A 25,707-nucleotide genomic window follows, 5' to 3' on the forward strand; every position below is an offset into this window, starting at 1 on the left:
GGCTGTTTCCTGTTCCACTTCTTTTCCTTTTCTTTCTTGGCTTACTAAGATCAGATCTTGCTGTGCAGGCCTGGTTAGCTTCAAACTCAAGGTAATCCTCCTGCCTGAGCCTCCCAAGCTGAGATTACCCGTGTGTGCTGAGCTTTTTGTTTTTCTGAGTATCTGTGGTTGTTATTAATAAATAAGGGTTCTAGCGTTCATCTCTAAACCAAGAACCAGCCCTTTATCACACCAGGTCCAGGCACCAACAACAAAACTAGGGCACATGGGCACCTACCCAAACCAGAGGCGGCCGACCTGAACCTGGCCCAAAACTTAACAAAGATTTTGAATAGTTCGTTAATTTCTCCTAGCTCCACCACAGTCTGTGTCGCGCTGAGTTTGATAACTGAATCTGGTGGAGTTGAGCCCTGGAGAAGGATGGAGGGAAAGCCTCCCCCCTCGCCAGCTGCTGAACGTCTTCAGTGAGTGGCCTGGGGCCCCCAGTGTCCTAGATCCAAAGTTGAAAACAGCAGAGGTCCCTCTAGGCAGGGCATTCCATGCAAGTCCTTCAGTACATCGTTCTCAGGGCCACATGGTTTCCCATCAGCCACTGCGCCGCAGGTGGCAGGCTCCCCTATGCTGTTTCCCTTGGCAATGATTGGCTGAGAGTGAGCATGTGACCCCAGTAGGGAGGTCACCTAGGCTATATTTTGAGAGATTAGGTTCACTATCAGGGCCATACAAAAATCGGGTGGTTAAGGCTGCCTGTGACTCCAGGTCCAACACACGCACACACACGCACATACATGCACGCACATGAGAGACCGCCCCCTTCCACCCATGCCTGGAGCTGCGAGTTGACAGTACCCCATTTAGGGAAGTCATGCTGCCGGAAGATGGGGGTAGATGGGCTGGCAGAGTGCAGTCATTTAGGGATGGTACAGGTTTCCTGGGTTGTCCAGCTTTCTCCACTTGACCCCACAGCATCACGCTCGGGGTGACTCCCTTACTGTAGAACAGCCTGGCCCAGAGCACTAGGCACCCTACCCAGGGTCACACACTAGGATCCGTTCGGCTTCTACCATGACCCCGGAATCCTCTGTCTCCAGCTTCCTCCCCAAAACCGAGACATAGTCACCACGAGCTGTGTGGCCTCAGCCAACTCCCGTCCCCTGTGGGCTGTTCAGCTGTCCCTTCTGCGGAACCATGGGAGATGAAGATGCCAGAAAGGAAGATGGGGCGCTCTGCCCCCAACTACACTGACGACTGCGCTTTGTCATTCCGTGGGCCTGGGGTTTCCTCAAAAATCCTCTTTCAAGAGCTTCCTCATACTAAAATGGAGGACAGGGAGGAGATGGGGGAGGGAGAAGAGGATGAGGAGGATGAGAAAGAGGATGGGAGAGGAGGAGGCATGGGCAGGGAGGCAGGAGGTGTAACAGGAGGAGGAAGGAAGAGAAAGAGGAATGTGGAAATGAAAGGATGGGGGGCAGGGATGGGAGGAAGGAGGATGGGGGAGCAGGAGAGGAAAGGGGTAAGAAGAGAGACAGGAGGAAGGAGGAAGGGGAGGGGAGGGGCCGGCAGCATCAGCTCAGAAACCCCTGGAGAAGGCTTTCATTTTTACTCAGCAACAACTTCCTCTGCTGCCAGACAGGAGCAGAGCCCTTGCTCTAACCCTGGCCAGCAGGGGGCGCTATAACCCCTTTCAGTCTGACAGGTTGGGGGCGGGGCTAGTATTTCATTAGCGCTTTAATTCACGTTTTCCTAATGCTGGAGGGTTTATGTACTTTTTCCTTTGTCTCTTGGCCACATGGATTTCCTTTGTAAATTCCCATCTTTCCCTTTTTTCTCTTTCCTTTTTCCTTCTTTTTTCTTTCTGGTTTCTTTCTTTCTTTTTTGTCATTTGTCATCCCCCGCCCCCCCCCCCCGTGTGTGTGTGTGTGTGTGTGTGTGTGTGTGTGTGCGTAAGGTCTCTTCAACAGTGTGGATATGACCCTAATGTAGTAATGTAGTATGGGAAGGGATTTTGTTTGTTTCATTTTTTGTTGTTTTGTTTGAGACAGCATCTTGCTAGTTGTCCAGGCTGGCCTTTAACTCACGAAAGCTCTCCAGCCTTGGCCTCGGCCTCTGGCCACTGCGAGTGCTGGAATTTCAGGTCTGAGCTGCCATGTCCTGTGTGTAGTGTGGCTTTTAAATCCTTTCTATGGCTTTTGCTCTGCTTTTAGTCTCATGATAAGGACAAGGACTGTGCTGTCCCCGGGGGATTAAAGCTTCATGCGGGGTTCCTGGTATGTCATCAAATGGTTCGTTCTGTTGTTGACAAGCTTTGAGCGTGTGGTGCTGTGGTTATAAATGTGTGTGCACTGACGGAGTTAGTTACGTGCCCAGCGAAGAGGCCCTCGGAGCCTGGCCGTCCCGTGTCCACTTGGTTGGGAGGTGGACAGCAGCACCTGCGTGGCTGATCAACCCTGGGCATTATAGGGCTCTGCGCTCTGCAATCACGAAAGGTGTATTCATCCTTGGGTGGTGGAGGCCGGTGGGGATTCTCAATGAACAAGAGTGAGGTAGTGCCTGAGAGTCACCCCCACTGGCCAGTCCTGCCGGGAACACCCCTCCTGACAGAACCAGACTCCACCAAACACGAGTCTACTGTAACCACTGCTGACTGAGACATACACCTTCTTGAGTGTGCAGTGCTTTCCTGAATGTCCGTCTCTGCAGTGACCTAGAAGGAGGTCCTGGTTAACGCTCTGCTCAGGTGAGTTCTTAGGTCCTTCCTTATGTAGCAGAACCTGGCACGTAGTGAAGGTAGAAGCCAGGCCTGACTTCCCCACTAGGGGGCAGCACCTGAGTGGGGTTAACAGTAATGCGTTTCAATGCCCCTCAGAGACTTGAGAAGGAATGAAACTTAAATACCTGAGTGACCCAGCAGTGCAGGTTAGCAGTTTCCAAAATGAACAAATTGACTTAGACGGTTTACTGCCTGAACAGTCACCCAACATTTTCTATAATGTTGGAGCCTCATCTTCGACCTTCTGGCCCAGTGTCTCTGCCGGACTTATTCGCAGGGCAGGAACTATTGAGGACTTGCTTACCCTGTCTTGGCAGAGTGCGCCGTCAACTCTGCCTGCATCTAAGCTACCCATTTTAAGGCAGAGCTCTGTTTGCGGCAGGAATAAGGACATTTTGCCCAGTGGCTGGTTTGCCACATTTGAAGCCATCTCCATAAGGAGGTTCTTTGATGCTCATCATCTTTGAGGCAGGGTGGGTGTTGCCAGGAGTTAACTTGTCTTGTTGTCGAAGACATTTAGGATTATAAAAAACAACGTTAAATGCCATATTCTGTGTGTCTCTGAGGCTTTTGGAGACCTTATTAAGGTATTTTACCACATATATCAATAGAGTCACATCCATCTGTTAAACTTAGGATATATATTCTTGTGCTAAAATCCGACAGGTATTTGACATGCCCATGTTTTGTATCAATATAGTAAATTCTATAGCAATGATTTAGACATAACCTTCATTATGAGTAACAGTTAAAGCCCTGAGTTAAGGAGTAGGTTCAATCATCTAGCTTTTGTTCTATCCTCCTTCCTTTCTTCCTTTTCAGCTCCCATCTCTTTACCAACGGATGAAAGATAAAGGAAAAGAGAGACATCCCTGAGTTTCACCTAGTTGTTTCTCCGTATAAGACCAATAATGACTTATAACCACCTCTCAAGGAAAATAAGCATTTGTAGACCAAGAGAGTAAACAGAAACCTCTACGACACCCCTCCGCCTTTAGAGGGAAATGGGGCGTCAGGCATTTAAGCCTTATTCCTTCTCAAGTCTCTCAGGGGCATCGAAGGCCGGATAGTTTAGTTTTACATTCAAGTTTAGTTGGTTAGGGGATAAGATATTTTTAAATCAAGAAAAAGATGTTAAGTTATTAGAGTCAAGGTAGGATAGGTATTGAATTTCATCCAGAAATATAGACCCAACAAGACAGGAAAGACGTTTACTTTAAGTTGGACAAATACAAACAGCCAAACCACTATGAATGTAACATTTATAGAACTCATGATTGTCACATGGCTCTCCCTGCTGTGTGTAGTTTGTTTTATACATGTGTAATAAGATAAATATATTTAAAAATAAACAAACAAACAAATAAAAACTGATTAAAAAAAAACAGTAATGAGTTTCTAGGTACTGCAAAATGGGTGATTTTTTTTTCCTTCTTACTCATTTTTCAGTGCACAAAGTAATGGCTGCATGGTGACACTTTCACTCACGTATGTCATTATGGTGACACTTTCAAGCATGTATGTCATTTTGTTCGGTTCATATTCGCCTTTCTGATGTCAGTGCTTGTTTCGTGAGGACATTATTTAAGGTTATTTTATTTATTATCTGTGTGTGTGTGTGCACAGGAGTGAGTATGTACGTGTGTGTGCGCACGAGCATCTGTACCGCACTTTGCACAGAGTCGGTTTTCTCCTTCCATTTTCACACACATCTGAGGTGTGACAAGCACCTTTACCTGCTCCGCCATCTTGCCAGCTTGAGACATTGTGTGAGCAGTTACCTCCTTCGAAGTACTGTCTCGTGAGCCGAGAATAAACCTCAAATGTTAGCCCCGGCCTCAGGGGCAGATATCCTCGTGGGGAGGGGAGGGTGTGTGTGAGTGTGTCGTCAGCTAGGAACACGTGTACACATGTAGGGTAGTGTACTGGCCAGTGCTTTGAAAACAACAGAACAAAGCAGGGACATGGATGGTGTGTGCTAGTGGGCACTGAGGCAGGTCCAGCAAGGAGCCCAGAGCACAAGGCTCCCTGTCCAGCGTCGCCCCTACCAAGGGGGTTTGCAGGGAGAGTTCAGAGCGGGTGTGGAGGCAGCTTGGTTATTCTTAGCTGTGTGCTAGGGGAAGAAAGGGCCCTTTGGGCAGCCAGAGCTCCTGACAGTTCCTATAGACAGGGTCCAGACCACAGGGTCCCTGGCTGCCAAGTCTGGTTGGAAATTCTTTCCGCCTGAGGTGGCAGAGAATGTGGAGAATGTGGGTGGGTCCTGAGAGGGCCCCCTTCCCTGGAATTCCTGGGCACTCTTGCCAGGGTGGGGGTCAGGAGTCCTGGGGGGGGGGAAATGCTCAACCTACCAGGCCTACGGCAGGACCCCCAAACAGGCTGGTGCCCTGTGGCCCCGTTCGCATTTCCCTTTTGTTTGACTCCCTCAGGCTCTGGCTCTAGGGTGGGCAAGAGTTACTCAGAAGGCCCTCCAGCCCAGCCATGCTGAGGTTTTAGAAGATTCTAGAAGATCTAGATACAAGACTCGGCCTTTACTTCCCAGATCCATTGCAAACAGAGCAAAATGATTAACCCTCTGGGCTTGGGTGTTGGAGTCCGGTTTCAAATCCTGGGCTGGGTAGGTTGACTTAGTTTCCCCAGCTGACCATAATCCTACACCATGAGATCTCTGTGGGGTTGACTAAGCAAATCCATTTCTTAGGATGGACAACCAGTACTCATAAATGTGACCACGCGCCTTGAGCGGTGTGGCTCTTGGGAGCCGAGGGACCCAGGCAGCATCTGTCTGTGGTCCGGGATCTTCAATCTACTCCCTGTTGCCCATGTGGCCGAGGACTTTGGCTTCTCATCATCTGTGGGATGGGAGACAAGCACGGCTGTCGCTCTTTAGGGCTATGCCATGAAACATGTGTGAAGAGCTGGGCTTGGTGCCCAGCATGGGACACACAGCGTCACTGTTGACTTGCACCGCCATTTGGACTTCTGCTGCACGTCAGGCCTGGGCTCTCAGGGAGAAATCAGATGTGCTGTTTACCCTCAAAGGAGCAACTCGTTAAGTACCTGTGAGTCCCCTCTGCAAAGGGGACTTTGTCCCTACAAGGAAAGAAGAACGCTGAAATGGCCAGGTCCACTGCAGCTCCGGTGCCTAGGGTTCCCAGGCAGATGAGGGGACCTGGTCCCTAAGATGTGCTCCCTGTCTTCCTAGCGGGAGGCTGGAAAGGAGTGGCGGGCTACAGACACTGCCCACTGCTGTACCTGGCTTGGGGTGGTGGTGGGAGTGGCGGGGGGGGGGGGGAACAGGTCTTTACAGCCCAGGGGGTACAGATAAACAATAGAAATTGGCAGATGTGAGGTACACACTTGTGATCTCTACACTTGGGAGTCTGAGGTAAAAAGATTGCTGCAAATTAGTGGCCAGCCTGGGCTATGTAGTAATTTTCAAGCTAGCTGGAGAAATGGTTGTGCTCTTCCAGAGGACCCAGCTTCGGTTCTCACCGCCCATGTACGGCAGCTCACAGCCACCACCCTTAGAGCTCATCCACAGAGTCTAGCGCCCTCTTCTGGCCTCTGCGGGCACTAGGCGCGCACACAGGGCACATACGTTCATGCAGGCAAAACATATTCACATCCCAAAAAGTCAACTTCAAACCGAAGGTGGCAGAACAGCTGGCACCAGGTGGCCCCTCAGGCTCCACCCAATGGCGATCCTGTGGTATCAGGCCTACAGCACCTCCCAGGCAAGCCAGGCTCCTACACGTTTGCCAGACTCTCCAGGGAGACATGTATGCCTTATCTCAGTAAATGTGTGGGGGGGCGGGGTCACCCGGCCGACTGGCCCCTGCCCACACCCGAGAGTGTGAGTCTCACACACACAAGCAGTTAGTGGTCCTGATGTAGGAGCCTTCACCTCCATTTCACTCACGCCACCTTTAACCCTCTCCATGTCTGTCCCGGTCACTCACGCTCATAGGGATGTGACCTGTCCATACACTAGGAAGACGTGGACCCAGCATTCCAGCCTTGAGCAAAGAGAAGCCCGTTCCTTTCCACGTGCTGTGCTGTGTGTAGCATTCCTACACACGTCCACACACAACATACACACACCACACACACAAAGACACAGAGAGACAGACACACACAGACCCAGGCAGACGACACACACTGTCTCACACCATGTGTCAACTAATGGAGCCCCAACCATAACCAGGAAAAGGCGCCCAGTCTCTGCATTTAAATTGCAGATTTTGACCTTTCTGCTTGAAATCCTCTCAGACATCCTGTTCAATCGCTCTGGGTTCTGGCACTCAATAATCCTTCAAATTATTTTCCTCATTTTTTTTCTCTCTTAGGGCTGTTAAGTATCTCATTCCACAATCCCCAACTGCACATACATGGGAGGTGCACATAGACGTGTGTGTGTGTTTCTCTGCTCAGAAGAAACCAGCACAGAGGCTGGGAGTCCTGTCCTCTCAGCACTGTATGTATGTGTGTATGCGCGTGTTGGGGTGTGTGTGTGTGTATGTGCATGGGTGTATATATGTGTCTGTGTGGGTACATGTGTATGTGCGTGTGTGCATGTTGGTGTGTGTGTGCATATGTATATGGGTGTATATGTGTATCTGTGTGGGTACATGTGTATTGCGTGTGTGCATGTGTGTCTGTGTGTGCATGTGTGTCTGTGTGTGCATGTGTGTGTCTGTGTGTGCATGTGTGTACATTTGTGTGTCTGTGTGCATGTATGTGCCTGTGTGTGTGCATATACGCATGTGTGTACGTGTGTACGTGTGTGTGTGTGTGTGTGTGTGTGTGTGTGTGTGTGTGTGCAGGTCAGCAGGCAAGCTCAATGCTGTCCCTTAGGTTCTCTCCCCATTTTCATTTCTGAAAAGGTTTCTCACACAGGGACCTGCAGCTGCAAGTTAGGCCAGCCTGGCTGCCAGTGAGCCCCAGAGGTCCCCCTGTCTCCCCACCCCCAAGCCCTGAAACTCACCCCACCACAACCAACATCATCACATGGTTCTGGAGGTTCTTGTGTAAGCTGCCTCCGCAGCCTGTACTTTATTTTTACTTTCTTGTTTGAGACAGGGTCCCATCACGTAGCACTGGCAGGCCTGGATCTCACTACATGAACCAGGCCAACCCCAAACCCTTAGAGGGTCCAACTGCCTCGCCTCCCCAAGTGCTGGGACTAACGGTGTGCACCCCACACCTGGCTTTGGGCTTTGTTGTTATTCCTGTTGCTGTTTCTACAAGACAATCTTCTTGTAGAAAATCTCAAGTGTGTCATGTATCAGTGAGGTTGCTTTTTTTTGTAGAGGCTCAAGCTAAGAAATCGGGATGAGAAGGCCCATCAAGCCTTTGAGACAAACAAGGAACAGAAAGGAGCACACAGAATGTGCTACGCATATTTCTATTTTTACATATAGACGCATACAGTACATATGTATATACATATATATGTGTGTGTGTGCATATGGTCTGGATTCTACATGGGGTTTAACTGGCTTTAAAGTGATTTCCAGCCAGGGTCTAACCTTCCTCTGGAAAAAGCAGGAACCGATAAAGAACAGATGCTATAATGTTCTAAAGCGATGTGCTCGTTTCTCCACCAGCATTTTGGGTTATCATTGGCTGTTAAAGTGTGCACACTGGGGCTGGGAAGATGGCTCGGCAGCTGCAAATGCTCCCTACTCCCTCAGAGGACTGGACTGCGGATCCCAGCATGCACACTAGTGACCTGCAAATGCCTGTAACTGCAGCTCCAGATGTCACCTGTCAACGTGACTCTTGTCCTCAGTTTCTGTGGTGTGGGCTGGTGTGAGGCTCAGCTTGCTCAGGGCACACAAGGCCCAGGATTCCATCTCCAGCTAAGAGGGTGACAGGAGACGATCAACAGCATTGAGGGCCAGTGGAGCAGGTGGCTCTGTGTCACCCAGTCTAACATGGGGGCTGGGGAGATGGCTCAGGGGGTAAAGTGCTGGTCACACAAATGCAACTCAGACCAGAATTTAGATCCCCATCGCCTACATTAAAGTAATAAATAAAGCCAGTCAGGGTGGCGCACGCCTATGATCCCAGCTGGCCAGTCAGCCTAGCAGAATCCGTGAGCCCCAGGTTCCGTGAGAGGCTCTGTCTGACAAAGATAAAGTGGACAGAGAGTGAGTAAGGAAGGAGCCTGAAGTCACACACACCCACATGCGCCCCAGGACAGGCATTTGCCTAACACCCACAAAGAGAAAAAAGAAAGCCCCTCTCAGGAAACTTTAAGCTCTGAGCACACAGTGGTCGGACCGCTCCGTGTCCCACTCCCCAGGCCTGCCTGCCAGCTAGCTCACCCCTGCCATGATTTCATTCCGTCATGAGCACATGTGGCAGAGACTGCCTGGGCCTGGTTCCCTCACATAATTTCCTCCGGGTTCATCCATGTCAGTGTAGCCCACAGCACTTCCCTCTTTTTAATAACTGGATAATATTCCACTGCATGTGTCTGTCCCGTTTGGACACTTAGGTTGACTCAATGCTTTGGGTTCTTCTGACCAATGCTGCAGTGACCGTGGAAGTGCAAGAGACCGGTTTAATTTCCTGCAATAAATCCACAGAAGTGTGGGTGCTGGGTGCAGCTCTGTGTTCCATAATGTATACACTGTTTCACATTAGCTCTGAGGTTCTCTGCCCCTTCCAACACTCTCCTTTTGCTTATAATGACAGCCATTCTGACTCTGTGTGTGTGTGTGTGTGAGTGTGTGAGAGACAGAGAGACAGAGAGAGACAGAGAGACAGAGACAGAGACAGACAGACAGACAGACAGACAGACAGACTGCACTGTGCATTTACTGTCACCCCCTGGTGATCAGTGGTGCCCACATTTCTTATATAAATTGGTTGCGTGCCCACATCTTTCCCAAAAATCCCTGCCTATTTCTAATGGAATGATTTGTTTTCTTGCCCCAGGTTTTAAATGCCACTTAATTTTATTTTAAATAGTCATGCATACCTGGTGGCTACTGTACCAGACAGCTTAGCTCCAGCCTGAGTGCTCCATGCTGGCACAGGGTCATAAGCACAGCTCCCAACGGTGCTCTTGTCACTCAGCAGGGAGTCTGGTCCGCACTGGGGTCTCAGTAAACATTTGCAGATGACACTGCAGTGTGACCTAGGTGGAGAAGGGCTTCGGCCATGAGAGAACTCTGCGGCTGTAAGTACCAAGATCTACCCTGAACTGGAGCCTGCCAGGAACCTGCCAGTTGGCACTTCTGATCCAACTGCAGGAGGCGGGAGACCATCTCAGGCCCCTTGGGACCTCCAAACCTAGAACCCAGGATCACTGGGACTGTACCTGCTCCCTGCCAGGAGGAGTTCCTCAACTGGCTGGACGATTCCTGGACCAATGGGTGTGACCAGGGCTATGGGGTTCTAAGGCCATCAAAACAGGGCTCAAGGGCATGGCTGTGCGCTAAGGGCTGGGGACCCAGTGGCAATCTGTGTTGAGCTTATGGGGTGACTGTTGACCTCCCATTGCACTGGATACTACATTGGTTTCCTCTGATCCTCCATGTTAGAGGGGAAGGTGGAATTGCAAAACTAAAGCAACATCTGAAAGAGCAGGCAAGCAGGTGCATGCTGGGTAGGTAGGTAGAAGGAAGGCAGAGGGGTCCCGGGCATACACAAAGATCAAGTGGTAACTGTGGATGGAGATGAGGGACAGACATGGCAGAAGCAGAGTGGGAGGGGACTTGGGGACAGCCACAGGAGTCCCTGAGTATCAAGGAAGCATCTGGGCTCTAAGCTGTGAGTACCAAAAGGCCCCTGGAAGAGCTTCAACAGGGACATGATATGCCTCAGCCCTGTTTTCTTCAAGGATGGGAGACATCTCAAGCCCTGGTAGAGAGAGCATCAGTGTTCTCCCTTTCTGGCTCCGGCCTGCACCTGGTCCCTAACTGGCTTCAAGTTCCAGCCCTGAGACTGACATCAGGCAGGCAACCCAACACCCTCTGGGCCTCAGTTTTCCAATCCAGAAAGTGGGGTGGGAAAACGTGCCTTGTAGACAGGATGGCTCCTGGTGGGTAGACATCAGCCTTCCATGGAGCCAGAGCTGGGCAAATATGGCCTCCGTTAGCTAACAGTGGCTCCCAAGTATGTTTACACAGGAAGGGGCTGACCGGTGAGGACAGAAGAGGCAACAGCAGAAGCCCTGTAACTAGCCACACTGACTTCTGCAAAGTCCAAGGTAAAAATCCTGCCACCTGTGGCCCACTGTTCTCTTTCCTCCTCAAAGACTGGTGTATCCACATCAGAAGATGCCTGGAGGCCAGACCGGTGTCTCTCTGGAGAGAAAGGGTCTTTGGTGTTGACCCATTAGTCTGGCCCATCAGCCACGTGGCCCTGTGGAAAATCCCGTGAAAAATGAGGACATTGCAGGCCTCACGCCTTCACGCTCCGTGCCTTCAGGGAGGCCACTTTACCCAGGTGGCCTCCAGTGTCTCTATTTGCAAGATACAATTAAACTGACAGATCCAAAGGCCACATGGTCACACGCCTGTGGCTGCAGCTAGGGTCCCTAACAAGGTGGAGATTCTCCCCGGAGAACACAAGCCATGAAAAACGGTGATGGGCTCACCTTCCAGGCCGGGCTGCCACAGAGCAATCCCTGAGGCTGGTGCTCTCCCTAAGGAATGTGCAGGCGTTTCTCAGTGGACATTATTGGCCTCCCTCACAGGGGACATGACCCGGACCTTCCTCCATGGGTAAACGGAGCCCAGAGTGAAGATGACTTTCCTAAGGCCATGCATCGAAGCACACCCGAATCTAAAAGCCGAGCCTGGATCTGACTTCTGAGCTCCCATTTGTGTCATTAAATATGCCACCCAGGACAGGCAGACACCTTCAAAAAATGCCTGCCAGTTGACCGGCCAGCAGCAGCTACCGAGAACCTACCACAAGCCAGACTTGCTTTGGCGACAAGATGCCCCCTCCCTGGTGCCGTTTAGAGACCAGTGGAGGAAATGAATATAACACGTTCCCATGAGATGCTCCCCACAGCCCCTCGTACTCACAGCACTGACCAAACTGATAACTCCGTTTTTACCCGCTGGAAACTGTCTGACCCAAGGCTCTGACCACTGGGCAATCTGACCTGCTGCTCCCTTTGGCACTGGGGTCCTCCTCAGAGCCCTCTGTTTTGCCTCTTTCATTTTTCCTGCCTTTACTCTCTTCCTTCCTTCCTTCCTTCCTTTCTTCCTTTCCTCCTTCCCTCCCTCTCTCCCTCCCTCCCTCCTCTCCCCTCCCAGATGCCTGAAGTCCCTCCCTGCTTGCTCAACTTCTCCGTTTACTCTCCACAGATACCTCACACAGACTCGATATAGATTAGACACAGGGCTGCTGGGCTCAGACTAACGGTGGGGCCTGATGAGGGGGCGCCTGGGGAAGGCCCCAGGGTGCAGCTGTGTGAGAACCAGTCCAAAACCAAATGGACTCAACCTCCTGAGGACAACTCATTTGAACACTCTGGGCCTCAGTTTCCTCCCGTGACCCTCTGGGGCTGTGGATATCAGATGGGATTAAATGAGACGAGGCCAGCTCATGGTTCTGAGCGGCGAGCTGGGGGTGCCTCTTGGCAGGGTCTACCGTATCAGTGAAAGGCAGGCAGGGTGGGGTTGGTGGGGTTGGTGGGGCTCTGGGCCAAGCCCACCCTGCTGGACTGCACTCTCACAGGCTCCCATGATTCTCCTGCAGAAATCAGACCCTGGGGCCCTGGCTGTGTCCTTTTTGCCCACAGCGTGGAGACCCAGCCAAAAGGTCTTCCTTACAGCTATTTTGGCTAGGGTGTGTGGTGTCACGGAGGCCGGTGCCGTTATCTGGGTCATTTGATCCCTGGAATCTGCCAAATCAGATAATTTGGGTGGCCAGCCTGTCTCTCTGGATCACATGTCCCAGGCTTGGCCCTCGGCCCCGCCTGCCCTGGTTCCCCAAACACAATCCCCCCTTTCAGGTAGCTGGAAACACGCCTGTGGTGGGTGTCTTGTGGCCAGTGATGGGAGAGGGGGCCTTTTAGCCTCCCGTGTTATCAGTTGGCCCATCCAGGGTGGTGATGAAGGCCGTGTAACCAATAAGAGTTAAAATACTGGAACTTGCAAGTTTTTTACACTTAAAAGCCATTTTAATGACATCAGTAAGAATACAGGCCCAGGCTTAAGAACACACCAGCCAGCGCCTGGGCCATAGCCACAAAGTCCCCTGCTTACCTGCTGGCATCTAAGAGCCTCCTACTCAAGTGTGACCCCTGCCTCAGTTAGTCCCTGAACTCCGTATAGAAATGGCAGTAGACGGGACCAGTGGTGGGTCGGCCACGACACGCATCTGTGTGTTCCTGAGAGCCGTGTGTCATTCCTTAGCTTGCTGTGTACTGTTCCACTATAGCGCTGTGTAGCCATGGCATATCCCACTGCCCTCATGTGTTAAGACATAACTGTGTGTATCAAATACATGAAATTTTCTTCTCATTGCTGTGTCTAAATACCCAAGAAGCAGCTTGGGGGAAGCAGGGCTTATTTTGACTCACGGGTCAGAGGGATGTAGCCCACAGGTGTGGGAAACACACGTCAGCAGGAGCCTGAGGCAGCAGACTCTGATGCACACCGAGCCCGGAAGCAGGAAGACCAAACAGGAAGTGAGGCTCCAAGACCCTCAGTGACCCATTTCCAACGCCAGCTGTGCTTCACCTGAAGGTCCCAGCCAGTTGGGAGCCAAGCAGTGAAACGTAAGCAAATGGAGATGTTTCGCATCTAGTCTGTAACATTAGCATCGGATGTAAGGTGACTTAGAAATATAAACTACAGGGGGTAGCTATGGGGGCGGGCTGCGGTTCAGTTGGTGCAGTGCCAGCCTAGGCTCTGGATTTGATCCCTCGTCCCACATACACTCAGCAAGGTGGAGCAGTCGTCTAATTCCCAAACTCAAGAGATGGTGGAGGCAGGTGGATCGGAACTTCAGAGTCACCCTCAACTACATATTGAGTTTAACCCTGAGTTAAAGGTCAGTCTGGGATAGCTGCAGCCAAAATTTCAAAAAAAAAAAAAAAAAAAAAAAAGGGGGGTGTGTTTCATAGGCTCTTTCAGGATGGTTTAAATGTGACTGAGGTACACTAAAACTCCTAAAGTCAAGGCCAGGTGTAGCGGATCCCAGCACTGGGGAGACTGAGGCAGGAGGATGACAAGTTTAGGGTTAGCCTGTGCTACATAGTGAAACCTTGTAACAAGAAAACTCATTAAATGGGGCATAGGAGAAGGCTCAGTGGATAAGACACTTACAGAGCTGGTGGGGACCCGGGTTCTAATCTCTAGAACACACATAAACCCAGCTCTGTAAACACTTGGAAATGGCATGACCCCCCAGCCTCGGGGATAAACCTCCCTGGTTGCATTTGCTGTTACCCAGGCTAGCCTCACCCACGACCCCAACGCTTTTTCCTCTTTTTCCTACACACCAATGGCGTGTACATGACTTGTTGTGAGCCTGAAAAATAAATCAAAGCAGAGTCAACCGGCTGGGAACCCTGAATGTGCTCGCATTCTCAGGCTGTGTTTTCACTAGCCTGTGTGTGCTGTCAACCGCCACCCGACATTGCTCTGCTCACAAGTCACAGCTGTGTGTGCCTGTGCACGCGTAGTCAGCACCGTGGCAAACCGTTCGCAGGTGCCACTCGATCTGCGCGCGACCCTCGGGGGCTGGGAATTATTATCTCTATTTTTAGAACACGGAAGCCCAGAGAGGTTGATTAATTTCCCCAAGGCTGCCCAGATGGCAGGTGGCGGGGGTAGCTGTCCCCACAGTCCTTGGTCACCAGGATAGTCTGAAGGCCAGTCCCATCCCTCCACTAGAACAACGGCATCAAAGAGAGTTATGCACTGCCGGACACAGCGTTCTCCATTCTTGCATAGTCTTTCCTTTTGCCCCAGCTACGCCCAAAATTAGAGCAAATCCTATTTTTAGAGGCTGTGCCTCGGATGACAGTGACGCATGGGCTGCGACTCGGTCTATGAACGTAGCCCAGAGGTGTTGTCTGATCTTCCACTGAGAAGCCCTCTGACATCACCATTTCATCTTTCTGATCTGTTTCAAAGGCTGCTGCCTCCTGGCTTGGGTCTTTACTCCAGCAGCCGAGTTTGGCCAGAAGTCCCACGCACGCCCTGAGTTCTCACGCAAGCTAGTGGACAGGATAGAGCTGCACTCAGGAGCCCCGCGCATGCACATGTTACAGAGGGCAAGAGCCGAGAACACAGCCAGCACGCAGCAGTCGTGGGGTCAGAGAAAGGGGCTCCGCTCCTTCCTTCCCAGACTGAGGGGTCTGTGATGTGCAAACCCCACAACTGCTCACTCTGTGTAGCCAGTTGCCCCTTATTTCTGAAGACCAGCAATGGGGCTAAGCCATGTTTGTGGGAGCCCTGGCCATGAGGGCACAGAGAGAGTAGGGTTGGAGTGAGAAGACCCGTCGGCCATAAGCGGCTTCATTGCCTTGGCAGTGCTATTTACTGATGGAGCAACTGGGACCACTCCTTGCCTTGTCTTCCTTGCGTGGCTGGATTTGGAGTCTCAACAGAAGGCACACCTGGCTGTGCCTGTGAGGCTACTTTCAGAGACCTTTAACTGAGTGTCTCAGCTAGCTACAATTAGTAATTAGTTAGTTACAATTGCTGCGATCGAACACCACCACTAAAGCAACTTGGGAGGAAAAGGTTTATTTGGTTTGCATTTCCAGATCACAGTCCTGGATTACACTTTCATACTGTAATCCATCATTGAAGGAAGTCAGGACAGGAACTAGGCAGGAACTGATGCAGAGGCCGTGGAGGAGTGCTGCTCACTGGCTTGTTCCCCATGGCTTGCTCAGACTGCTTTCTTAAAGGACCCGGGACCACCAGCCCAGGGATGGCCCCACCCACAATGGGCTGGGCCCTCCCCCATCAATCACTAATTACGAAAATATCCTACAGGCTTGCCTACAGCTGAATCTTATGGAGGCTCCCTCCTCTCTGGTGACTCTAGCTGCCTCCAAGTGGGCAAAAACACTACCCAGGATACCGAGAGCGGGGAAACTACCCAGACAGAAGAAATAAGAAAACAAGCTGAGCGCCGCCTTCACCTTGCTCCGGGACAGGACGGACTGCACCCTCAACCTAGCAGCCAGAGCAACTGGAAGGTAAGAAGTAACAAGCGACAAGTGCAGGAGGGCCCGGGATATTTGTATTCCAGGCAATAACGATAAAGAAATGAGTCGGGGGAATCTGCGAGGTTTCACACTCGCGTTATAAATGCAAGTTGGCATCTCGTGTTTTTACGCATAGCTCTCTGCGAGGCTCAAACGCGCTCTCCCAACCATGGCTGACATCCCTTTTCTCTGAGGTGCCCGTGAGGGTGTGCCCTGTGTCGAGCACCGCCCCCCTCGGTCAGTCGTGTGCTGGCATTGTCTGATCCCTATATTACCAGTCTAATAGGTCTGCACCGCTCCTGTTCTAGAGGTGGAGAAACTGAGGCATCTTGGTCAGGGCCACACAGCCAGAAAACAGCTGGGGGTGGGGGGCGCGGAGCCGGGGGTTTAGCTCAACAATTGGCATTCAAAAACACAATGCCAGATCCTGGGTGGCTCAACGGGTAAAGCACTTGCTGTGTAAGCTTGAGTGTCCGAGTTCAAATCCCTGGTACTCACGCACACAATAGCTCACACCTGTAACCCTAGTGGCTTCTGCTAAGAGGTGAGAGGCAGAGGACAGCAGACCCTAGGACCCTCAAAGGCCACCTGCAAACACAGGTGACCACAAGGCCATCTTGTGCAAGGCAGACGCTAAGGACTGACACTCTGGTTGTCCTCTGACCTCACACAAGCACCATGTCACACACGTTTATACATGTGGGCATGCACACATGCACACGTAGAAATTCAAAAATATTTACGCCAAAACTGGGTATACTGCTTCACACCTTTAATCCTAGCTCTTGGGAGGCAGAGGCAGGCAGGTCTCAGAGTTTAAAGCCAGCCTGCTCTACATTGTGAGTTCCAGGACAGCCAGAGCTGCAAACTAAGTAAATAAACAAAAGTATTCCCTCCGCCCCCCAGAATTTTCTAATTTTAGTTGGGCCTAATCTGGAGCCAAGCTAGATCTGCAAACCAGGAGGAGCCCCTGTGTTCCACTCTTGTCTGATGTCCCTGAGCCACTTCAGGGAAGTCATCCAGGAGTCACACAGAAAGCCAACAAGCTCAGAGAGGGAGTACGATAGCCCAAAGGCCACACAGCTAAAGCTAAGGGCCCCTTAAAAACAACACGCTGAACACCTATCCACAAAACTGCCCTTTGTTGAATTCCTTTTAGCTGCCTGCCGGGCGGGCGGGGGGCCAGGGATCTGAGCAGCCGCCGCCAGCGCGCACCAAGCTCACGCCAGGCCCCGGCCCTTCGCCCGTACCCCCACCCCCCCCCCCCCCCCCCCCCCCCCACCCCCCGCCACCGTCTCGGTGCATTTCGCCACAGCCCAGGAGCCGGGCTCAGCGCGCAGCACAGCCCGGATCCCAGGCCTGCGGCGGGCGCGGCGGGAGGCCGGGACGCAAGGAGTTAAGCGCGGGCGGCCGGGCCGGGCTGCGGGGAGGCGGCGGGCGCGGGAGCTCGGGCTGCAGACTGCTCCAGCAGGGCCGGGAGTACTGGCGCCCGTGCAGCCCCAGCGTCAGCCCCCGGCCTCAACCTCACTCAGCCCCAGCCCCGGCTCCTCTGCGACTCGCGCTCCCTGTTCCGAGATCCGCGCTCCCTGTTCTGTGCTGCGCCCTGCGGGGCGCGGAGACCTCGGCGCATCCCCAGGTAAGCCGCCGCGGGTCCCCAGCGAGCCTCGCGCTGCAGAGAGGTGACAGGAGGCTCTGGGGAAATGACAAACTTTCCTCTGGCCATGGACGAGCGTGGGGACTCCTGGGGCTGCGGGGCTGACAGAGCAGTGGGGCGGGGGGGGGGGCTTGGATCACACTTGCGCACCCCGCTGCCGGGCCAGCTCCCAGCCTGGAGAGAAGGGGAGAGCGAGCGATGCTTCTAAGGTGGCCTTGGGGTGGCGCCCGCACTGGGGAACCAAACAGCAGCCAGGGCCCCGCAGCGTGGGTGCTGCAAAGCCCACTTTGCAGACTGGCTTCTGTGGGTCCTGAGGGGCATGCAGTGAGAGAGAGCCACTTGCCCCTCGTCCAAATGCGAGGAGGCCCAAGCGCCCTTCCAGGACCCCTCGACTCCTTCCGAGGCCCCCCAAGGGGCACACCCCACTCCTAGAGGTTTCAGAGGGGCTGCCCCTTTAGGGAGAGAAAGAAAGCAAAAGAAATCAAATAGAGAGAGCTGCCTGCACTCCTCGATGACAGTAAGTGACAAGGAAGGAGGCAGAAGGGACTGGGGGTGTGGTCAGGGGCCAGGCAGCTGGTGACCCCCTCCAGGCCTGTGAGGTTGTCCCAACCCAGAGCACCAGTGAGTGCGGCCACACACCTTTCTTCCTAGAGAACATACCCTGCCATAGGCTAGCCCTGTGTCCACATCCTGGTGGAAGACATCAGCATCCTAGACTCTTGCCTGGGGCTGGGGTCACTGGCACACTGGCTGGTCCTTGGTAGACGTGGTGTCCCCTAGAGAGAGACTGGGTGCTCTTCTTCTGTGTTTGGAAATGATCGCTCGGCTGTGGATCAGCCTCCTACCAGGGGCTGGGTGTCTGTCTTTGGGGAGCAGCGTTTCTGTGGGGTTCTTGGGAAGCTCTTGTGCTGCTTGGTGAGATTCTCAAGACTTCGTGCCTTAGCTTGGGATTCTGATCTGAGGCCAGAAGCCACTTTCCCAGGCTACCCAAACCCACGCACTCCTCCAGGGTGTCAGGGGCGGGGGGAGGGGGCGGGGAACGGAGGGAACCCAGCTCTGATTCAGGAAGCAGCTTCAAACCTGCCTTTGATTTGCTGTGTGACTTAAAAGAAACCACTAGCCCTCTCTGGCCTCCAGTGGTCACTTCTCTAAGGATGAAGAGATGGCATGCATCCTCAGAGATCCCGTTCAGGTCACTATGTGGCCCTAAGCAATGTGACAGAAGGGATTTTCACAATCTCAGGGTGTGTATATGTGTGTGTGTGTGTGTGTGTTGCACGTTAGTGTTTCAAAACCCGTGTCTCGAAGTAGAACTGAGTGGCCCTGACCACTCCCCCACGGTAAAGAGTTCATAGTTCCTACTTTGGAAGGAAGCTGGCAGCACTGCTCATCACAGTCTGCAGAGAAAGGGAGCAAGGAGGATGCCCATTTGGAGGTCTTGCGCATGGATCCTCCAAACCCATTCCCCAGGGAGGCTTTCCCAGAACCCGCCTAGCCAGGGTCTTAGGTCTCTCCAATCATAAGATACCTGCAGTCCCCGCCCCCTCTCTGCTTCCTTTTAAAACTGCTGCTGGACCAGCTGCTCCCAGCTGGGAGCCCAGGGCAGTCTGGGAGGGCTGGATGCACCCAGCTGCTGCGTCGTCATGACAACAGGAGATGGAGGTAAGCTGTCTCCATGGCTTCAACTTTGCAGCTGTCTAGGGACCCAGAGCAGGGACGTTCTGTCTGTTCCGGGTCAGGCATCCAGTCTGCCTCTGGGTTGGGCATGCCAGGCTGCTGTTCCCGGCAGGAACAACCCATGCTGGGGAGCTGAGTGCTTTCTGGGTCTGTGATGGGGGCGGGGCGAAGCCAGAGGCTGCAGGGTGCGGAGCAGTGGACAGATTCCTATCTTTCTGACGGGCTGTGAAGCTCGTCCTGGCTTCTTGCTGAGACCGTGGATAGGGGGAACAGAGTTTGTCCCAGCCACTGAGGACTGAGCTGGTGGGTGCATCTGAGCAGCTTAGGTCTGGAGCCACCATGCTCTGGTAGAGTTGGTGTGGTTGGCTTTCTGAACACTAAGAAACAAACAGTTTGGTCTCCTGGTGAACTAAGGTGCAGGGGGACGTGTGTGACTGAAGCCATGTGCATTCTATGCAGCTGTGTGCATAGAGTGTCCCTACCGTGTGCGTGCGCACATGTCTGAATAGCTAGAGTGAACTTGACATCTAATGAGTGTGTGCCCGTGGGTTTATGAATGTGCGTGCTGTGTTTGTGTGCCTCTAAGAGAACAACTACCTGTGAGTGTGTGCGTATGCGTGCAGGAATGTGAGCTGAGTCCGTGCTGTGTGCACAGAGACACTCGTGTCTGGGCTTTTAGCACGTTTTAGGCCTGCCTGCATGTGTTTAGGACACAGCCTGACACACTAGCTCATCCTTCTCTGGGCATGGGTGCATTTCTGTGTTCAAGTCTCTGCACCTACGTATGTTTCTGTGGGTGCTGCCTCTGTGTTGCCATGTACACTCCTGTGTGCACAGACATACATGTGAGCGTGTGCATGTGTGGAATAGTGTATGCTTGGTTGTATCATGAGTGTGCATGTGTGTCTCCTAGTGTAAGTATCTATGGTGTCTGTTTGAGTGTGCCTGTATCTTCTGGAGCGTCTGACTTTCACATACCTCTCCTGTGGGTGAGTGAGCTGCTGGGTGTACGTACGCATAGGGAATATCTGGTTGTTTGTTATTGCAGTGTGTGTCTGTGTGTGGCCATGGGACTTCTGCAAGTGCGGTGTGTGTGTGTGTGTGTGTGTGAGAGAGAGAGAGAGAGACAGAGACAGAGACAGAGAGACAGAGACGGAGAGAGAGACAGAGAAAGAGACAGAGAGAGAGAGAAAGAGAGAGAGACCCAGCCTCCTGGGTTAGTGCCTGTGGGGCGTGAACTTGTGATGAGGAACAGGGTGAGCATCCGGTGCATCTAAGAACAGTCCAGCCTGAGCTGTGGTACCTCCACAGTGCCCCTCACGCTGGGCACCCTGTGAGTGCCAGCTCCCCTGTGCCAGCGCTGTTTGCTGAGATGGTATGTGTGTCCCAGGCACTCCAGAGCGCAGCACATTCCCAACCTCCCTCATCACCCGCCACACAAGTGTCTCTTGCCCGAAGCCCCCACCTAGGACCACTGCTGCTCACACCGCAGGCGCACAGGCATGCATTCAGGCAGAATGTGGGAAAGCAGAAAGCTCCCGTGTGCCGAGCATCTCCACAGCGCTTCTAATTAGGAGCAACTTGTTTTCCTTAAATAAACAAATCAAGTGAGGAAAGAAATTGCCAGAGATTAATGGGTCCCCGGAGCGGGTCCAGATGTTTAGAACTGGGGTGAAGCGAGTGGGGTCTTTGGTCCTGGGGATTGCAAGGGTGCCTGCTTAGGGTCCTCCCAGGATGGGGAAGGGTATAAAGGTGAGAAGACTCTGACAAAGGCACAGGCCCTTCCCCAGCCTAGCTGCTGCAGGGCTGTTGGATACATGTGTTTCTGGCCCCTTCTGTATCGGTAGCCTTGGCCCCGGGAACTAATTTTGCTTGTTTTACTCAAGGGACAGGCAGTCTCTCAGCCCCAAGGTTGGGTTCGGCTCTGTGACTGTCACTGCTCATTAGAGGAGGCAGGGGTGACAATACAGTGGCCTTGCTTTGGCCTCATAGAGCCCTTGTGTGTGTGAACCTGGCTGACAGGGTTCCTCTGAGGCCACTGCTGCCTCCCGCCCCCCAAGCCTGGTGCTAGGCTCAGGGAGGACCAGAGTTCAGTGTGGTCACAAACAAGTGCGCTGGAGAAGCCCCGGGGGGCTTCTTTGATGTGCACCTTCATTGTATTCCTGGCCAAGTGACACGGCTGCCACTAAGTAGCTCTAGCTTTGTGACCCTGCGTTCTAGGTGGAGCCACACAGTGCGCTGCTCACTGGGACCACCTCAGCCCCTGCAGCCCTCTGCTCAGCACAACACGGTGACACCAACAATGGCCCTTAGCGTCTACTCAGCACACACATTACACACATGCTGCCTGCCACTCATGGGAGCCCCGTGAGACGGTTTCTATTGCAATCTTTTGCGAGGCTCAGAGAAATATGTTGTTTTATCTGGGTCACACAGCCCAGAAAAAGGCCTTCCTGGGAATTCACAGAGGCCACCCGATGTCAGAGACTACGTTTTAAATATGACATCGTCTTGCCTCCCCGGTGCTGGAAGGCAAGTCTGACATAATAGATGTCAGAGCACATGAGACCTTTTCCGATTAGCTCACCTGAAGGATATGTTTGTGGGAATGAGTCATGGCACAGAACAAGCCAGAGTTTGTGTGAATGTGGGGAAAATTTCCCATCCATCCATCAACCTATCCCCTACCCACCTATCCCCCACCTACCTACCAATTCAACCTCTGTCCACCCATCCATCCATCCACCTATTCCCCCACCCATCCATCCTCCCACCCATCCCCCCACCCATCCACCCACCCACCCATCCCCCCACCCATCCACCCATCCCCCCCACCCACCCACCCATCCCCCCACCCATCTACCCATCGCCCCACCCATCTACCCATTTCCCCACCCATCCACCCTCCCACCTACCCATCCACCCACCCACCCATCCACCCACCCATCCATCCATCCATCATCTATAGATATTTGTCTATCCATCTATCTATCATCCCTCCACTCACCCATCTGTCTGTCTGTTCATCCATAGATACATATGTCCATCCATCCATCCATCCGTCCACCCATCAATCATTCAGTCACCCAGTCATCCATCTAGTTGGTGTCAGTATTTGCTGATCCCAGTGTTTTCTTGGGTTCCTCTGAGTGACATGTTCTGTGCTGGTCCTAGAAATTACATGGTGAGATTCCAGAAGGCTGTGGGCTATGGAGACACCTGAGGCAGAACTGTCCAGTCTCAGCCCCTCCTGGGAAGAACTCTGGTCCCACAACACTGGGCTGTTGCAAAGTAGAAGATGCAAGCAGCTGGCACACTTCACACCACAATAAACGGCAGACCTCCTCTCCCCTTTACAGAGCAGACAGCCAAATGGCATAGCGCAAAGCTGCCCTGGAAGGACCTAGGGGGTGGGGAGGGCAGGACCCAGAGAGGATAACCCTTTGTCCTCAGGACAGTCTCCCCAACCAGGTCCCAAAGGAGAAGCCAGATTCTGCTCAGCAAGACCTAGAACAGGGAACTGGCAAATCAGGCTCATGATCTGTTCTTGCAAATAAAGTTTTATTGGCACCTGGCTATGTCCACTCACTTGCATGACCTCTATGGGGGCTCTGAGCCATGCCTGGTAGGGCTGGTAATTGGGGCAGGGCACGTATGAGTTTCACAGGCCATTTTGGTTTGCTGTTTTTGGACCCTGTCTAGAAACATAATCACTTACCGCCCCCAAAGTCCTCCAGGGCCCCAAGCTGTGGCCAGGGAGAGGAGGTGAACCTGGCTGGATCAGTGGGGATCAGGTGGCATATGAGGTTCCTACCCTGTACTGGTGAGGCGCCCAGAGGCCAGGAGTGGCTGCCGCCCCTGAGACTGTTGGCTATGGGCTTCTTAGTCAGAGAGATAGAGCGCAGAATTGGGATGAGCTTCTCAGGGCCATGTGGACAATGCTGGGAGGCAGTGGTTATGATGCAGCCATCTGGGTATACGGGAGGATGTCTGTGTCTACTCTAGCCATGACTCCAGCAAGCGTGCATCAGGAACCATGCACACTGGGGCACCTCAGCCAGAAGTTTCCAGGCCTAATATCCACTCTGCAATGCGAGCTTGGCTGCATCCAGCTTTGTCTGAGCAGATACAGCACAGACCCTCTTCCTCAGCATGCGCCTTCAGTCCTCCCATCTGGAGAATGGGAGAGGACTACGGGAGTACGGTACAGCCTGGCCTCCCGGGGCCCCAGTTCCCTCTCCTTAGAATAGCTCTGAAGCCTCCCCTCCTGGAAGCTTTGCAGGACGCAGACCTTCCTGATGCTTGTTTACCAGCATGGAGACGCCCTCAGAAATCGTGGCCACCATTGCCTCTGAGGAAGGGGGTTGACAGTTCCTGGTCAAAGCTCTTTTTTTCCCCTACTCCCACTGGATCCCTCTCTCCACATCATGAATCTGACAATAAGGCTCAGAGAGTTCCATTCCCTTGATTGAGGCCACACAGCCCATAGGTGGCAGAGCTGGGGCTTGAGGCCAGAGGTGTCTGACCCCAAAACGTATGTCTCAGCCACTGTCCTTTGCTGTGACGCCCCTGGTTTCACAGGTGGAGATGATGAGCATTTGAGAGGACCCCTTAGGAAATGTATCTCACTGGCTCAGAGGTTGAGAGCACTGGCTGCTCTTCCAAAGGTCCTGAGTTCAAGTCCCAGCAGCCACATGGTGGCTCACAACCACTTGTAATAAGATCTGGCGCCCTCTTCTGGTCTGCAGGCGCACATGCAGGCAGAGTACTGTATGCATAATAAATAAATAAAAAAATTTTTTTTTTAAAAAGAAAGAAAAGAAATGCATCTCTCTGGTCACAGTGGTGCACACCTGTGATCCCAGTTCTTGAGACAGAGGCAGGCAAATCTCTGAGTTCAAGGCCAGCCTGGTCTACAAAGAAAGTCCAGGACAGCCAGGGCTATGTAAAGAAACTTTGTCTGAAAAATCAAAACCAAACCAAAACAAAAAGTGTATCTATCTCCTGCTGTATGTGTGCATGTGCCTGGGCACATGTGTGTGTACATGTCATGTTCATGTGCATGTGTGCTCTCGTGTGTGTGCATGCCTGCATTTGTACATGCCTGTTCATGTGTGTTGTGTGTGTGTGTGTGTGTGTGTGGTTTAGTGATATAGAAACAGCTAGGCCTGGGGAAGCTTGGGTGGCTACAAAGTAAGGAAGGGCCCTGAGGACAGAGAAGAGGAGCAGTAAAGGCTGGGGTGAGGGCTCCGGCCTTGCAGCCTCATAGGTCAAGCGAGGTCTCAGCTCAGGCAGCTGCTGCAGCAAGACATTTGAAGTCACTGGGGCTCTTCAGCCACCTCCCTATCGCCTCCACTTTGCTGAAGTGGCTTTTTGCAAAAGAGAAACCTAGGATTAGTGTTTTTAATGCCTACCTTAAAACTCACAGATTCGTGCGCGCGCACGCACACACACACACACACACACACACACACACACACACCCTAGGTGCTCCAGAACAGACTTCTTCTTTTCACGCTTACATGTGTTGCCATTTGTCCTGGACACCCAACCACACATGAAACAGAACAGAAATGCTGTGCCATGTACCTGCCGGCACCATGCGGGGACAGAGCCACCCTGTGGGATTTGGTGTCTGCTCACTTTCTTTGTCCACCCTCCCTCATAAACTTGGTGACTTGGTTCTCAAGATGGCCACAGCTAGAAGGAACAAGTGAGGCGTGTGTGGGATGGTGTAGGAGACGCAGCTGGGCATGACAGCCGGCAGCCCTGGGACACGGGTGGGTGAGGACATAGAAAAACTGAGATAAGGAAAATGAGGCCCAGTGCCAGGGGTCGCCTCATGTGGGAAGCACCGGACCGGCCTCAGCAGCAGCTTGTTCTTAGTTTGCTATTACAGGACAGAGTTGGTGGCCCTGACGACAGCCCAGGACACAGTCAAGCCCTGTTTGTAGTCAGGGCAAAGGGCACGGAGTCTGCATGGAAGGAGTAAAGCTAGTGTGGGCCTCTGACTCATCTTCGACGTGCGATGCTTTGCTTCCCATCACGTTAGGTCGGTGACATCTGCTTAGATTTAGTGAAAAGATAAGGGCTTCCAGGCCAGCCTCGGGACAGCAGCGTCCTGTGGCGTCAGGGTCAGACGTAGCCAGGCTTAGATCTCAACTCCAAGCAGGTCCTTCTCTGGACACTCAGGGCAGCTTCAGGGCTGGGCCTCAGGGGCGGAGCACTTGCCTAACATGCACAAAGGCTTTGGGTTCCATCCTAGCCGTGAGAAGCAAACAGAAGGGGCGGGGGGAGATGAGAGAAAGACGAAAGGAGATGAGAGTGGTGAGTGTTAACTTAGGTGGCCAGGAAAAGGCTGTGGAGGAAGACACTAGGCTCCTGTGTGAGAGACCATGACCTTGGACC

The sequence above is a fragment of the Acomys russatus genome, chromosome 19, assembly GCF_903995435.1.
Source record: "Acomys russatus chromosome 19, mAcoRus1.1, whole genome shotgun sequence".
Lineage (NCBI taxonomy): Eukaryota > Metazoa > Chordata > Mammalia > Rodentia > Muridae > Acomys > Acomys russatus.